Genomic DNA, 16,497 nt, shown 5'->3' with positions numbered 1-16,497 from the left:
TCACACAGTGCTCCGCCAATAATTGTTGTGACCGTCGCTCCTCTGCCCTCTGTTGTTCATGGAGGGAGACTGCACCCTAGTGCCCAGTATCATCCTCCGCGAGCCTCTTCAAAATGCTGATCTTGACACCGCTGGAAGAAGTCATCGGCCTTGACCTCACCCCACAACAGTGCAATTTTAACAGCTCAACATCAAAACACAATGATGGGTCGCTTGCACCAATCGCACAACACCACAGCATTGACTCTCAGCTGTTTCTTGTGTAGAGGGGGTCACGTGTGTCACCATAATTGCCCTAATCCTACAACTCGTGCTGCGTAATATGTTCCTTGCCATATTACCTGTGACACACATAATGAGGACAACCAGTAAGTAAAACGAAACCAGAGGTGGGAAACCTGTACTTTATAATATTATTAATTTCAGGCAATGTGAACACGACTTTTAGAAACACCGATGCAGCTATACACGTGCCACATTGTCCAGAAATTCAGTTGATACTAATAGGGTTTATTTGCCAGTATTGTACATTATTTAAATTACATTTGTTTGGGCGGCAGGGTGGTGCAGTGGTCACGCCCGTGCATGACATCTTTTGAAGGACTGCCTGGCTTCGCTTTCCTCATTCTGGTCCCTTTCTCTGTATGGGTTTACTCCCATGGGAAAACAACAACATACAATGTAACTGGTACTAGCCAAACATCCAAATTACTCCTGCGAAAAGTTGGCAGGCCCTCCTGAACAAGAGTCTTGAGACTCAGTGAGATTGCTTGTGTGGCGATCGAAACGTCGTGATCCATTATTATTTTTTCTACCTACGTGACTTTACCGAAAGAACCAAAGAGTAAGGATTCCTGCAGTCACGAAAGCTTCAAATCAAGATTAATGAGTGTTTACATGTGGGAGTAAATCGGAGCACCTGGAGAAATCCAAGCAAATGCTCTATCACAAATCTACAGATGGAACAGGCGGAGTCCACATTATTCCACACCGCCTTCTCTACCTCCTTGACGACCAAGGGGTGGGAGTTGTCGCAACATTATTGTGATCCACCAACCCTCACCTCCACGCAGTCGTGGATTACAGGCATACATAGCCACCACAACCACCCGGCTAAAGTACTGTAATGCACATCTAAAATTCTACAAAGTTGATGGGGCAAAGGTCGTAGGTCAATTGGTTTGATTTCTATGCACATTTAGATTCGCATTCGGCCGCCAATGGAACAGGTGGAGTGCAAAAGCAAAGTGGATGTACTGATTGCATCTTCATTGCGGGAGTCATCCAGCAGTGGATTGACATGGGCTTCAGGTATCCACGTGGAGACGGGCAATAAACACTGGGGCCACCTGGCGGTAAATGTTTGCCGGTGCACATTGGGACCGGCTCACACGTCACTGGCCCCACGCAGCCACCAGCCACTGGCGTGCAACACAGCGAAGGGAATCTCCCACCAATGAGAACCACGCACAACCCAGGGTGCAGTCCTATAACTTGGACTCGCAAACACAACAAAACCCATAGCCGCCAACCCACACGGTTTACCCGTATTCTGTTGGGGGAAAGTGAGTTGTCAGGTCCATACGGCACACGGCCGTTTCAATACGGGCAACATTTTTGTTAAGTTTATTTGTGTTTCTCCCTTGTCATGGGACTTATAAGGGGCAAGGGGTGACCAACAAGGTCTGAATTGTTCTGTAATAAGGTAGGCACTGATGAGGGGTTGACAGCGATGCAAACCCCACACAATACAAAACGCCAAACGGCCAGTAACAATAAAAAATAATAATACATAACTGTCCAATGAGTAATTAGATAATTAAGATCAAAGAAACGCGTTCCTTAAATTGATCAACTTTATTGTTGCAAGAGTTTGGGAAAACAGGAAGACCGGGTGTGCATTCCAGAGTGGAGCAGTGCAAACTGATGAAGCTGAAAAGAAGAGTGAGGTGACCTGCATGGTGGTGAGCGGGTGGGTGAGTAAATGGGTGAGTGTTTGAGTAAACGAGTGGAGGAGTGTGTGATAGGGTGATTGAGTCAGTGATCAGATGCGTGAGTGACTGGATGAGTGGGTGACTGGATGCGTGGGTGACTGAATGCGTGGGTGATTAGATGAGTGAGTGATTGAGTGGGTGACTAAATGAGTGGGTGACTAGATGAGTGGGTGACTGGATGAGTGGGTGATAGGGTGATTTAATTAGTGACTAGATGAGTATGTGATAGAGTGATTGAGTGGGTGACTGGATGAGTGGATGAGTGGGTTATAGGGTGATTGCGTGGATGACTGGATGAGTGGGTGACTGGATGCGTAGCTGATTTGATGAGTGGGTGATAGGGTGATTGAGTGGGTGACTGAATGAGTGGGTGACTGGATGAGTGGGTGACTGAATGAGTGGGTGACTGGATGAGTGGTTAACTGGATGAGTGGGTGATAGGGTGATTGAATTAGTGACGAGATAAGTGTGTGATAGGGTGATTGAGTTAGTGACTGGATGAGTTAGTGACTGGATGAATGTGTGATAGGGTGATTGAGTTAGTGACTGGATGAGTGGGTGACCGAGTTGTTTAGTTGAGTGTGTTGTTGTGAACTGCAGTGAGGCGCGGTGGTTGAACGCGGAGTGGATGAGACGAAGCGGTCAAAGTGTCTGGTAGACCGAGTCCTTTAAGGTGGGTGGAGGGGGGAATCAACGAGGGGAAGTTCACTGCAACATTCACCATGGTGGTGCTAGTAGTCGCAGCGAAAAAAAGTGATGCAGGGCTGACTGAATGAAGGTTGAGGCGAGGATGCAAGGTGGTGTAGAGGAGGCGAAGAGGAGGGTAGAGGAGGTGAGGTGGTGAGGAGGCGTAGAGGAGGGTGCCCCGCTCTTGGCGTTGATCTTGGTGAACACGTGTCCGCGCCCCGTCTCGTAGCTCTGCCCGGTGCTGATGCAGCCTCCACCGGCCGCAGCGCCCAGCGGCCTCGCCAAGTCCGTGCCCAGCTCCGCTCTGAGCAAGCTCTCCATTGTGAGCTGTCTGCTCGCAGCGACAAACACAACAATAAACTCCCCCCCCCCGTCCTGTGTGGCCTCTAACACAGGGGTCCTCAACCCACGGGTTGCAAGAGCACTTGCTTCAAGTACATTAAAACCCACTTTTTGGTGTAGATATGTAGATGACACTTTGGTTGTCTGGCGACATGGTAAGGATACACTTAATGAATGTCTAAATCATCTCAAGTCACAAAAACCGGCCATTCATTTCACCATGGAAATGGAGGTGAATAACACACTCCCTTTCCTGGATATTTTGCTCGGACGAGGCCTAAATGGTAAAGTAACACACACAGCGTTTACCGAAAGGGAACACATACTGATGCCTATTTGAATGCAGATTGGCATCATCACCCCGCACAGAAATCCTTTCTCAACAAGATGCTCATACATCTGGCTAAAACAGTGTCAGATGGTCAAAGTCTGAGGAGAGAGATTAAACATGTCAAAGAAACGCTACGATTGAATGTCTACAATAATGCTCAAATTAACAGAGCAGTGAATGCTAAACCAAGATCAAACAGCAATACTGCTGAATCAGGTTATTAAACAATTAAAATACCATATATCGTGGGAGTAACTGACAAATTAGCTAGTAGTCGCAGCAAAAAAAAAGTGATACATTAATGACAGGGCTAAATGAATGAAGGTTGAGGCAAGGATGCGGGGTGGTGTAGAGGAGGCGAAGAGGAGGGTAGAGGAGGTGAGGTGTTGAGGTGGCGTGGTGAGGAGGTGAGGTGGCGTGGTGAGGAGGTGAGGTGGCGTGGTGAGGAGGTGAGATGGCGTGGTGAGGAGGTGAGGTGGCGTAGTGAGGAGGTGAGGTGGTGTGGTGAGGAGGTGAGGAGGTGAGGTGGCGTGGTGAGGAGGTGAGGTGGCGTGGTGAGGTGGCGTGGTGAGGAGGCGTAGAGGAGGCGAGGAGAAGGGTAGAGGAGGTGAGGTGGTGAGGAGGCGTAGAGGAGGCGTAGAGGAGGGTGCCCCGCTCTTGGCGTTGATCTTGGTGAGGACGTGTCCGCGCCCCGTCTCGTAGCTCTGCCCGGTGCTGATGCAGCCTCCACCGGCCGAAGCGCCCAGCGTCCTCGCCGAGTCCGTGCCCAGCTCCGCTCTGAGCAAGCTCTCCATTGCACGCTATCTGCTCGCAGCAACAGACACAACGATAAACTCCCCCCCCCCCCCCCCCCCGGTCCCGTGTGGCCTCTAAATACTTATTTTCTTTGGAGAGATGATTTATCGGACGAGGCCTAAATGGTAAAATAACACACACAGCGTTTACCAAAAGGGAACGCATACTGATGCCTATCTGAATGCAGATTCGCATCATCACCCCGTACAGAAAACCTGTCTCATCAAGATGCTCATACATCTGGCTAAAACAGTGTCAGATGGTGAATGTCTGGGGAGAGAGGTTGAACATGTCAAAGAAACGCTACGATTGAATGTCTACAATAATGCTCAAATTAACAGCAATGAATGCTAAACCAAGATCGAACAGCAATACTGCTGAATCAGGTTATTAAACAATTAAAATACCATATATCGTGGGAGTAATTGAGAAATTAGCTCGAGTTTTAGAAAAGCAAAAAGCTAAACATCTAAGTAAGATTTGGCACGGTACACAAAATTCAAAAAATAGTATATTGTGCTTAAGATGAATTGCCTAAGTTGTCAACGGATGGTGTGTATCGGATTAATGGCTTATGTGGCAGATGTTATATAGTACAGATGGGATGTAACATTAGCGTAAGACTAAAAGAACACCAAATAAATATTAAACACTCTCAAACATAACTGTTGGAAGTTGCAGAACATGTTTGCCAACAAGGACACTTAATGTATTTTGATAACGATGAAGTGTTGTGTAAAACTCATTATTACTGGCCAAGACTAATTCGAGAATCCATTGAAACTGAGAAAAATGTTATTATTTTAACCTCTCTGACAGCTACAGGCTTAGTGCGGCCTGGAAGCGTATTATTAAGTAATTGTGATTGTAAGATGAGGAGATGAAGGCAGAAGAAGACGTGGGGCGATGTGGTGATGCGGTCGAACGTGGTGGCCCGAGGAGCGGAGGGATAGATGGCGCGGGACGGGGCGGTGTGGAGAAGGTGGCAAGGACGGCGGACCCCACGTGAGTGGACCAAACGCGTGGAGGAAGAAGACATCTCACATTTATCATTACTTATAGAGGAAACATACTAATTAAATGATTACTAATCAATTATATAATTTCAATAATCCCCCTCCCCGCCTCTGATTTCTGCACCTGATGGGTTCAGTGATGACATCGCCTTTCTCTATTTAAGACCGGAAGCAGGTGGATGGCTTCACTATTCTGGCAAATCGCCCGATGATGCTGGATGTAATTACCAGTGAAACGTCGTACTCATCTTGTGGATTTACTCTCCAAAACACCGGTGGGCTGAAGTAGTAACTAAGTGGAGTTTTGTTTACGTGACAATTCCTTACTAATTGGCTGTGTCAGGTGGTGTAGGGTTATGACACATTTATACTTACACGATCTAACCCAAAAACCTTTGTTATGAAATTAGGACAATTTATTAAATATATTGTATACCAGAAAATACAGCAATTGACTAAACATATACGGCAATAGATGTAACCTCGCAGCAGTGAACGTGACGAAATTTCATCATGGAAATGTCCGCTGCACAAAACCTTGAGTTCATCGCCCCACACGTGGTACCTCAGCCTCAGGATGAAATAAATCATCAGGGAGTTCTCCGTGAGCATCGTGCGCGCTCCAAATCCAGAGTTGAGCCGTGGTCTCGGCACCCAGCCAGCCGCCTTCTCTTCTCGGGGCAGTCGGAGTCCAGCGCGCTATCGAAGGGCACGTGGTGAACGCTCAGGATGTGTCTCTTGAGCTTTGACTTCTGCGTCGCTCCGTACGAGCAGTCACTGCACGGGAAGGGCTTTTCCTCTGGAACACAAGACATCCACCGCTGAGCACACGCACGTGCTAATACATAATTTATTTATCACCATGCAGTGGATGCCATAGCATTACTATGTATATGGGACGTTTTATCAATCACGGTTGCTGACCACAGGCCCAAAGTCCCAAAGGCCTAAAATGCCAAATGGCCAGCAACAAATACCTCCGATTAGCACGGTTGGCTACATATGGTACGAAAGAAGTTCAACATGCGTGCAAATCGTAGAAAAGCAAGATACTGATTTCCTGAAAAATATCAGAAGAACACATTTTTGGGGCTTATTTTGAAGCCCCAACATTTTGCACTTCTTCGTGTGGTTGATGTTGATGCAGAGCAACAACTATAATTTAACATTGAGGTGGTTGAGCCAGATTATTCTATTACAGCTCATTAATTACACAATAATTACCTGCAATAGAACGAGTAAATACACATGGAAGTTAGGTGTTAGTACAATGAAGAGGAAATTCCCATTGTGGAAATGACTCGGTCTATACATTCAAAAATGTTCCCTAAATTTACCCACTTGTTTAAGTAAAATTTACCCCGGTTAAGAAATAGATACTTTTTGGAATTTGTCAAGCAATGCATTTTGCTCAGTTTCCTTCCAATGGTGCTATTGGCTCCATGTCATGAGATGAAGTATCCCTGTGCAACTCTCACACAGCAGTGAACCACCTCATGTAAGAGAACAGCTCGTGGAAGGAGATATCATTGCACTACTCATGACATCCCTTTGTGACCGTTTTTTATCCACTAGGAGGTTATTGCAATTTCCTACACATCACGCGACATCAGAAGTGTTTGGTAACTGGATAAGACCATCAATGAGAAGCCAGTTTAATCATGGCTCGGTGACTGAAACCCAGAGTTTCACGGTTTAACCCAACATCCGAGCAGCACCACATCAGATCTCTAGACTCCTCAGCGCAGGCATACAGATATGGTCAACATATGCGTACATTAACTAATTTGTGAAATTATGAATTACATCCAAATGAAATGTAGTGTGTGCATTACTAGGACGTACCTAAAGGTGCCAGGTTGGGTTCATCCACCTTGGGGATGCTCTGCTCCACGCAGCCTCCTGCTTCCGTGCAGTCCATCCTCTTGATGTCCGAATTCTGGCTGTTGCTACTGCTGCAATTGGTGACGCTGGTGGTGGTCTTCTTTCTTTTAATAGGCTTAGGTCTACTTCGCTTTTCCGTCTTCTTCTGCTGCAAGGCCATCAACACTTTCATGCTCGTCATAGGATCGAGAGCAGCGTATGGTTTATTCTCACTGACTGGTGAAGCAGTTTGTTGACGTGGAACTAGGCCAAAGCATTCAAGAAAATTGGATTTCATGTCATTTATCTTAACGCCGCTATCTTTTGTCGAAGTGTAATCATGTTCAGGCTTCGGTCTGTACAAGAACTGTGCGTGAAGACTTTCATGAGTTTTCAGGATTTCAATAGGACTTAAAAATCCGCAGACTGAGCACATCTCATAGGGCGACGGTGGATTCAACACCGCATTGGCAAAACTGCCGTTATTCACCAAGCCTGGTGCACCCTTTATCACGTAATCCTTCTCATGGGTCTTCAAATGCCTTTTTAATTTTCCTAGCTGATCAAACCTTTTCCCGCATATGCCGCACCATTGATCACGGGTCTCCTTGTGCGTTCTTACGTGGGCTTCTAGGCACCATGCCAGCTGGAATTTTTTCCCACAGACGTCACAAGAGATACGTTTTTTCGTTCTTGTAATTCTACCGGATTGAGGTGGGGTTGAGATGGGTGCTGGTGAAGTGCCATCAATGGTGAAGGCAATTCTCCCAGCACCACCTTGACTCGCAGCGGAGTTGCTCTCGCACATCTGAAACAAAAGACAAAGGTCACCCGCATGACACCCGTGTCACGAGTGTACTCACACAGGCATACTTAAGGTGACATAAGATTCATATATACTACAACTCATTATACCAGAACTCCACAATATTGCAGTTCCTATCATGTACGATTTTACTCCTCTTATCCACCCAAATAAGATTTTGTTTAACAACAATGACGAACTACCTCCATTTTCCTAATGTTACCCACCAAATAGGCCTTTCTGTATATACACACCAACAATATAATGATGGCACCACACGTTCACTCCACTATTCACAACACTCTGACTCGCAATCTCCATATAAGATTGTAATATCATTTCTGTACGAGGGCCCGTCAAAAAGTTTTGAGAATGGACACTTTTTTTTACAAACAACTACGTAAAATAGTCTTCAATAAAAGTACAGTATAGTACAATTAAGTGAACGTCATTATCTCTCATGCTAATTATTACAATGTTAACTAGTTACCCAGGAAAGCTTCATTGAGTCTAAGTACTGCATTTTCAGAAAGGTCCCATTGCATTGAGATGTTTGTGTGAGTGGAACCCAGAGAGACCCCACCTTGCATATGGGGAAATAACACAACTTCACACAGATGGATTCAACCCACAAGCTCAAAGCATTCCTTGTTTAACAAAGTTTTCAGTGTAATGTTTAATATAATTTATTTGGTAATATATAGTATCGTAATTGTATAGTCAATATATAGCAGTGTGGTATACAGTAGGGTTGGTAAAATAATACAGTGTAATATTATTATAATCTAAGGTATAGGGTAGTGTATAGTAACGCTGCGTATAATTCAATGTTGGGGTCTGTCTATGGCAGTTTATAATAAAACATTATTTGGAGGCATATTATAATATTTTTTGCGACATAGAAGTGTAATGTATAATGACGTATTGTTAGTAGCTCAGCTTAGTGGAGAATATATTGAGTACATTGATTATATTGATGTAGTTTATATTTCGTTCTTTCACATCGGTTTGTTGTATGATAATTGGGTAGTTGCAGTTCTTTAGCGTCAATATACTAAATGCCTCTGTTGATATATAAACTCTGACTTTAACATAGCTACTTCCGTGACAAGTTACATGCTAATTCCTCGCAATAACATCATGCTAATCTCACAGTTACATGCTAATTTCTAACGTTAACATCCTGCTAATATCTCACATTAACACAGCTACTTCAATGCTAAATTATTCTGTTGATATGTAAACTCCTTTGTCAAGGCGCTCTGCTCCTCCCACCCAGCTTAAAATACGCTGCCAAGCTTAGCAGTGTTCATTGGAGCGCTGTCTTTCCGACAGTTCTGTTTCTTCACCTGAGGAAGGCTACTTGTGTTGTGGCCGAAACGTCGTGAGAATTTTATAGTTTAATTTTAATTATTTTATTATTTCCCTTCGACGTGACTTTACCGAAAGAACCAAGAAGATGAATCCCTGCAGTCACGAAAGCTTTAAATCGAAATTTATTCAAATCAAGTTGTTTTCTTTTTACCACAGTACTTTATGGAATCCTGAAGAATAAATGCATTTTTAGAAGTATTAAACTACACTTGAAGATGTGTGAGAATGTAATTCTGCAGATGCAAGCACAGGCAAACTCGTATCTGCATATACAAGTTTCTGGGCCTCCTCACTTCACCAAACCAGCATTGACCGGCATGGTGAAGTATGGTTAAACAACTCCCACGAACGACGTGGTGTGGGGGAGGCCTCTATCAAAACGCTGGATCGACAAAGGGCTGATACATGTCACGACATTGTACGTTAAGATCGTTCTCTCGTCAGCACAAGCCGTCTATGTGGACAATAGAGGGCACGACACACGTGTACACGATGTTTGTGTGCGTATATTCAGCGTGTGTATCACGTAATAATTATATGAGGTCGCGATTATGCTCAAAACGAACCAAATGTATAACATCACGAATAACTTTGGAGGTCTCCAGAGCCTGAACAATATTTGAAGTAGACACTGACCCTTGTCACGAGTTCTTATGAACTATAAACTAAACTATAAACTACTTCTATTTAACCAGGTAAGGCCCACTGAGCTATATAACTCTTACCAGAAGCGACCTGGACACAAATGATAGCTCAACGAAAGTGGCTTATCATGTGGACATTTATAGCAGTCAAGTACTCTAAACTCACGTTTCTAAATGTGGAGGGGAAAACCGAAGGACCAGGAGAAGAATCTACGCGACCACAGGGGAAAAAAATTAACAAATACAGAGCAGGCGTCAGGGTCTGGATGGAACCTCCACGCTGCTGTAGGCCTAGCGAGGTAGTTAACATCTCGACACCGCGGCGCCCCTTATTAAAAGCTTAGCCATGTCTAGCAAGGTTATTGACTCATTTCACTCGACTCACGGCACCACAAGTAATGTATTAAACAAATAAAACAATAAAAAAGTAGAGAGGCGCTACTTACATTTAACAATGTTGTTGTTAACTTTAAAAGGAGCGCGCTTCCCTCTGGCTTGCAGTCCGGCGTTCGCGGTCTCCACTTCCTGGATAAGCCACGCCCGTCGCGGCTATGCCCCGCCCACTGTCGTGCAAGCCACGCCCCCGCGGATCGGGCCAAGCTCATCCCACGGTGAAAGCCCCACAATCGGAATCTTTATTTACAGACAGTCCTCGACTTACGAACGCCCAAATTACAAACAGCCGCCCTTCAGAACCAACTGGCATGAAATATAAATTATTTTATATCGCCTGAAAACGCGAACTCGCGCTTGTGAGTGAGTGCGTGTGCGTGAGTGTGAGCAGGGGGCACAGGTGGTGCATCAGCCAGTCATCTCAGTCATCTCAGTCAGTCGACCCGTGGCACCACCTGGGTCTGCCCCGTGACCTCCTGCCAGCGGGCGTTCGACACTTCACGTGGCCTCAAGGTGCACATGGCCTGGCACAAGCGTCGTGGTGACGTCACCGCCACTTAGTGGCGAATGGCGGTTGTTGTTGTTGTTGTGAGAGTGAGAGAGTGTGAGGTCGACTCAGCCTCAGATGAGTTCCTGGTGCGGTGTGGAGTGAACATCGCTACTGGGGGAGACAAAGGCGACCGTGGAGGAGAATCCTCCAGGTGCTCACTGATACACTCACCAACTTTACCTCACCAATTACACCTCACCCACCTCACCACCCCAATTACACCTCACAAACCTAACCTCACCAATTACACCTCACCAATCACACCACACTCACCTCACTCACCAAACACCAACTCCACTAACCGCACAAATGGCACTCATCACACCTACTACACTCATCTCACCCACTACATTCACCACACCACCCACTACATTCACCAAACCAACCACTACATTCACCACACCAACCACTACATTCACCACACCAACCACTACATTCACCACACCAACCACTACATTCACCACACCACCCACTACATTCACCACACCAACCACACAGTCACCACACCACCCACTACATTCACCACACCACCCACTACATTCACCACACCAACCACACAGTCACCACACCACCCACTACATTCACCACACCAACCACTACATTCACCACACCAACCACTACATTCACCACACCACCCACTACATTCACCACACCAACCACTACATTCACCACACCACCCACTACATTCACCAAACCAACCACTACATTCACCACACCAACCGCTACATTCACCACACCAACCACTACATTCACCACACCAACCACCACATTCACCACACCAACCACTACATTCATCACACCAACCACTACATCCACCACACCAACCACTACATTCATCACACCAACCACTACATTCACCACACTACCCACTACATCCACCACACCAACCACACAGTCACCATACTGACTGCACCCATCTCATCCACAGCACCAACCTCACTCATCTCACCAATCAAAACTCATCTCAACGACCGCAATTCACCACCTTCCATGCTGCCATCTACATCAGTGGCCAGCAGATGGCAGCATCTACAGGCCACATTCTTGGCCAGTCGATGGCAGCATGGAACGGAGGTTACCGAGCAATCTATAAACGTACGATATTTATTTTGGCTCTCTACGAGGCGTGAGATCTCAGGTAGGTCTGGTTACTCACACGTACACATTATTTGGTGAGGAACTGGCAAGACGTCTCAAGCAGAATCCTAAAAATTAGAGACTCAACAAGGCATCTGTGGATGAAGTCAGGCCCGTGTCTGTCTGCTCGATTATTTCATATCTGTTAACCCCTTATCAGGGCCGAGCTTATTACAGACCAATTCAGACTTTATTGGTCACCCCGTGCCCTTATAAATCTCAACGTAGTGAAAACGCGTTATCGTGTGAACACGCGGGACAGACCCAGGTGTTGTGGGTTAACTCCCCGAGATAAACTTTCTTCCAACTTTGTGTTTTATACGCCCAGTGCTACGCCAATAATTGTTGTGAGTGTCGCTTCTCTGCCCTCTGTTGTTCATGGAGGGAGACTGCACCCTAGTGCCCAGTATCATCCTCCGCGAGCCTCTTCAAAATGCTGATCTTGACACCGCTGGAAGAAGTCATCGGCGTTGACCTCACCTCACAACAGTGCAATTTTAACAGCTCAACATCAAAACACAATGATGGGTCGCTTGCACCAATCGCACAACACCACAGCATTGACTCTCAGCTGTTTCTTGTGTAGAGGGGGTCACGTGTGTCACCATAATTGCCCTAATCCTACAACTCGTGCTGCGTAATATTTTCCTTGCCATATTACCTGTGACACACATAATGAGGACAACCAGTAAGTAAAACGAAACCAGAGGTGGGAAACCTGTACTTTATAATATGATTAATTTCAGGCAATGTGAACACGACTTTTAGAAACACCGATGCAGCTATACACGTGCCACATTGTCCAGAAATTCAGTTGATACTAATAGGGTTTATATGCCAGTATTGTACATTATTTAAATTACATTTGTTTGGGCGGCAGGGTGGTGCAGTGGTCACGCCCGTGCATGACATCTTCTGAAGGACTGCCTGGCTTCGCTTTCCTCATTCTGGTCCCTTTCTCTGTGTGGATTTACTCCCATAGCAAAACAACAACATACAATGTAACTGGTACTAACCAAACATTCAAATTACTCCAGCAAAAAGTTGGCAGGCCCCTCCTGAACAAGAGTCTTGAGACTCAGTGAGATTGCTTGTGTGGCGATCGAAACGTCGTGATCCATTATTATTTTTTCTACCTACGTGACTTTACCGAAAGAACCAAAGAGTAAGGATTCCTGCAGTCACGACAGCTTCAAATCAAGATTAATGAGTGTTTACATGTGGGAGGAAATCGGAGCACCTGGAGAAATCGAAGGGCTTCAGGTGTCCACGTGTGGACTGGGGCCACCTGGCGGTAAATCTTTGCCGGTGCACGTTGGGACCGGCTCACACTTCACTGGCCCCAGGCAGCCCCCAGCCACTGGCGTGCAACACAGCGAAGGGAATCTCCCACCAATAAGAACCACGCACAACCCATGGTGCAGTCCTATAACTTGGACTGCACCAGTCCAAGTTATAGGACTGCACCATAGCCGCCAACCCACACGGTTTACCCGTATTCTGTTGGGGGAAAGTGAGTTTTCAAGTCCATACGGCACACGGCCGTTTCAATACGGGCAACATTTTTGTTAAGTTTATTTGTGTGTTTCTCCCTTGTCATGGGACTTATAAGGGGCACGGGGTGACCAACAAGGTCTGAATTGTCCTGTAATAAGGAAGGCACTGATAAGGGGTTGACAGCGATGCAAACCCCACACAATACAAAACGCCAAGCGGCCAGCAACAACAAAAATAATAATACATAACTGTCCAATGAGAAATTAGATAATTAAGATCAAAGAAACGTGTTCCTTAAATTGATCAAGTTTGTTGTTGCAAGAGTTTGGAAAAACAGGAAGACCGGGTGTGGATTCCAGAGTGGAGCAATGCAAACTGATAAATCTGAAAAGAAGAGTGAGGTGACCTGCATGGTGGTGAGCGGGTGGGTGAGTAAATGGGTGAGTGTTTGAGTAAACGAGTGGAGGAGTGAGTGATAGGGTGATTGAGTCAGTGACCGGATGCGTGAGTGACTGGATGCGTGGGTGACTGGATGCGTAGGTGATAGGATGATTGCGTGGGTGACTGAATGAGTGGGTGACTGAATGAGTGGGTGACTGAATGAGTGCGTGATTGAATGGGTGACTGGATGAATGGGTGACTGGATGAGTGGGTGATTGGATGAGTGTGTGATAGGATGATTGACTGAGTGACTAGCTGAGTGTGTGATTGAATTAGTGACGAGATGAATGTGTGATCGGGTGATTGAGTTAGTGGGTGACTGGATGATAGGGTGATTGCGTGGGTGACTGGATGCGTGGGTGACTGGATGCGTGGATGACTGGATGAGTGGGCGACTGGATGCGTGGGTGACTGGATGAGTGTGTGATAGGGTGATTGAGTTAGTGACTGGATGAGTTAGTGACTGGATGAGTGGGTGACCGAGTTGTTTAGTTGAGTGCGTTGTTGTGACCTGCAGTGAGGCGCGGTGGTTGAACGCGGAGTGAATGAGACGAAGTGGTCAAAGTTTCTGGTAGACCGAGTCCCTTAACGTGGGTGCAGGGGGGAATCAACGAGGTGAAGTTCACTGCAACATTCACCACGGTGGTGCTAGTAGTAGCAGTGAAAAAAAAAAGTGATACAGGGCTGACTGAATGAAGGTTGAGGCGTGGATGCAAGATGGTGTAGAGGAGGCAAAGAGGAGGGTACAGGAGGTGAGGTGTTGAGGTGACGTGGTGAGGAGGCGTAGAGGAGGGTGCCCCGCTCTTGGCATTGATCTTGGTGAACACGTGTTCGTGCCCCGTCTCGTAGCTCTGCCCGGTGCTGATGCAGCCTCCACCGGCCGAAGCGCCCAGCGTCCTCACCGAGTCCGTGCCCAGCTCCGCTCTGAGCAAGCTCTCCATTGCGCGCTATCTGCTCACAGCAACAGACACAACAATAAACTCCCCCCCCCCCCCTCCCCGGGTCCCGTGTGGCCTCTAAATACTTATTTCCTTTGGAGAGGTGATTTCTCGGACGAGGCCTAAATGGTATAACACACACTGATGCCTATCTGAATGCAGATTCGCATCATCACCCCGCACAGAAAACCTCTCTCATCAAGATGCTCATACATCTGGCTAAAACAGTGTCAGATGGTGAAAGTCTGAGGAGAGAGATTAAACATGTCAAAGAAATGCGACGATTGAATGTCTACAATAATGCTCAAATTAACAGAGCAGTGAATGCCAAACCAAGATCGAGCAGCAATACTGCTGAAAGTGATCAGGTTATTAAACAATTAAAATACCACATATCATGGGAGTAACTGACAAATTAGCGCGAGTTTTGGAAAAGCAAAAAGCTAAAAATCTAAGTACGATTTGGCACGGTACACAAAATTCAAAAAATTGTATCTTGTACTAAAGATTGATTGCTTAAGTCATCAACGGATGGTGTGTATCGGATTAATGCCTTACGTGGCAGATGTTACATTGCACAGATGGGATGTAACAGCGCAAGACTAAAAGAACACCAAATAAATATTAAACACTCTCAAACATAACTGTCGGAAGTTGCAGTACATGCTTGCCAACAAGAACACTTAATGTATTTTGATAACGATGAAGTGTTGTGTAAAACTCATTATTACTGGCCAAGACTAATTCGAGAATCCATTGAAACTGAGAAAATTTGTATTATTTTAACCTCTCTGACAGCTACAGGCTTAGTGCGGCCTGGAAGCGTATTATTAAGTAATTGTGATTGTAAGATGAGGAGATGAAGGCAGAAGAAGAAGACGTGGGGCGATGTGGTGATGCGGTCGAACGTGGTGGCCCGAGGAGCGGAGGGAGAGATGGCGCGGGACGGGGCGGTGTGGAGAAGGTGGCAAGGACGGCGGACCCCACGTGATTGGAACAAACGCGTGGAGGAAGAAGACATCTCACATTTATCATTACTTATAGAGGAAACATACTAATTTAATTATTACTAATCAATTATATAATTTCAATAATCCCCCTCCCCGCCTCTGATTTCTGCACCTGATGGGTTCAGTGATGACATCGGCTTTCTCTATTTAAGACCGGAAGCAGGGGGATGGCTTCACTATTCTGGCAAATCGCCCGATGATGCTGGATGTAATTGCCAGTGAAACGTCGTACTCATCTTGTGGATTTACTCTCCAAAACACCGGTGGGCTGAAGTAGTAACTAAGTGGAGTTTTGTTTACATGACAAATTCCTTACTAATTGGCTGTGTCAGGTGGTGGAGAGTTATGACACATTTATGCTTACACGATCTAACCCAAAAACCTTTGTTATGAAATTAGGACAATTTATTAAATATATTGAATACAAGAAAATACAGCAATTGACTAGAAATATACGGTTATAGATGTAACCTCGCAGCAGTGAACGTGACGAAATTTAATCATGGAAATGTCCGCTGCACAAAACCTTGAGTTCATCGCCCCACATGTGGTACCTCAGCCTCAGGATGAAATAAATCATCAGGGAGTTCTCCGTGAGCATCGTGCGCGCTCCAAATCCAGAGTTGAGCCGTGGTCTCGGCACCCAGCCAGCCGCCTTCTCTTCTTGGGGCAGTCGGAGT

Source organism: Petromyzon marinus, unplaced genomic scaffold (genome assembly GCF_048934315.1).
Source record: "Petromyzon marinus isolate PM22_M1 ecotype Great Lakes invasive population unplaced genomic scaffold, UKy_Petmar_22M1.pri1.0 PM_Scaffold_13, whole genome shotgun sequence".
Taxonomy (NCBI): domain Eukaryota; kingdom Metazoa; phylum Chordata; class Hyperoartia; order Petromyzontiformes; family Petromyzontidae; genus Petromyzon; species Petromyzon marinus.
Note: the sequence above shows the minus strand (reverse complement) of the source record.